The sequence below is a fragment of the Eurypyga helias genome, unplaced genomic scaffold (assembly GCF_000690775.1).
Source record: "Eurypyga helias isolate BGI_N326 unplaced genomic scaffold, ASM69077v1 scaffold2818, whole genome shotgun sequence".
Classification (NCBI taxonomy): Eukaryota; Metazoa; Chordata; class Aves; order Eurypygiformes; family Eurypygidae; genus Eurypyga; species Eurypyga helias.
In genome coordinates, this window is record NW_010264775.1 from 17193 (window position 1) to 17949 (window position 757).

Here is a 757-nt window from a genome sequence, read left to right on the forward strand (position 1 = left end):
TGGGATTGAGTGCACCATGTGCAAGTTTGTGAGTGACACTAAGCCAAGTGGTACAGTTGATTTGCTTGAAGGAAGGGATGCTATCCAGAGAGACCTTGACAGGCTTGTGAAGTGGGGCCATGTGGACTTCATGAAGTTCAGGCCAAGTGCAAGGTGCTGCACCTGGATCAAGGCAATCAGTATCAGTGTACACTGGATGATGAATGGATCAAGAACAGCCATGCAGAGAAGGGCTTGGGGATGCTGGTGGATGAAAAATTTGACATGAGCTGGCAATGTGTGCCTGCAGCCCACAAAGTCAACCGTATCCCGGGCAATAAAGAGAAGCGTGGCCAGCAGGTTGAGGGAGTTGATTCCCCACCTCTGCTCTCATGAGACCACACCTGGAGTAGTGTGTCCAGCTCTGAGGCCCTCAGGACAAGGAAGATATGGACCCATTGACTCATTAGAGTGGGTGTAGAGGAGGACCATGAAAACGAACTGTGAGCTGGAATGCCAGCAGCATTCAAGGCTGGGCTGGGTGGGGCTTTGAGCAACCTGATCTAGTGAAAGATGTCCCTGCCCCATGGCAGGGGGGTTGGAACAAGATGATCTTTTAAGGGTCCCTTCCAGCCCATTCTTTGACTCTTTTATGTTATGACAATATTTAAAATGAAATTCTGACTTCCTCTTCCAGCGGAATTGGCTGCATTTTCTTCCTAAATCTGTGAGGGTAGATCTGAAGTGCTCTTCTCATCTTCAGTCTTGTGGCTTTCCC